Genomic DNA, 403 nt, shown 5'->3' on the forward strand with positions numbered 1-403 from the left:
CGATTTTTTCTGTGCAGAAAAGCGTTAAAATTAATTTTTAAATTTGATTTTAGAAAATATAGAAGTCATCGATATATCCTCATTTGATGAAGAGGATGACGACATCGATATCGCCGACTCTGATGAGGAGGAGGATAATATAGAAGTAATTGATATCGCCGACAGCGAAGAAGAAGGCATAATTATAATAAATTAAACTAGCGTAATAATTATAAATAAAATTATAATAATAATTACTATTATTATGTATTATTATGTATTATTAAGTATTATAAAATAAAAGATGTACAATGTTATAATTAATAATCAAAATTTATCCCCCTCCCCCAAATCCATATTATTACAATACACTTATGCCAGTAAAAACCAGTAAATGACGGTAAAAAGAACGGTTACCGTAACA

Source organism: Odontomachus brunneus, unplaced genomic scaffold (assembly GCF_010583005.1).
Source record: "Odontomachus brunneus isolate Ranch 3 - 2012 unplaced genomic scaffold, Obru_v1 Obru_scaffold_070, whole genome shotgun sequence".
NCBI classification, from domain to species: domain Eukaryota; kingdom Metazoa; phylum Arthropoda; class Insecta; order Hymenoptera; family Formicidae; genus Odontomachus; species Odontomachus brunneus.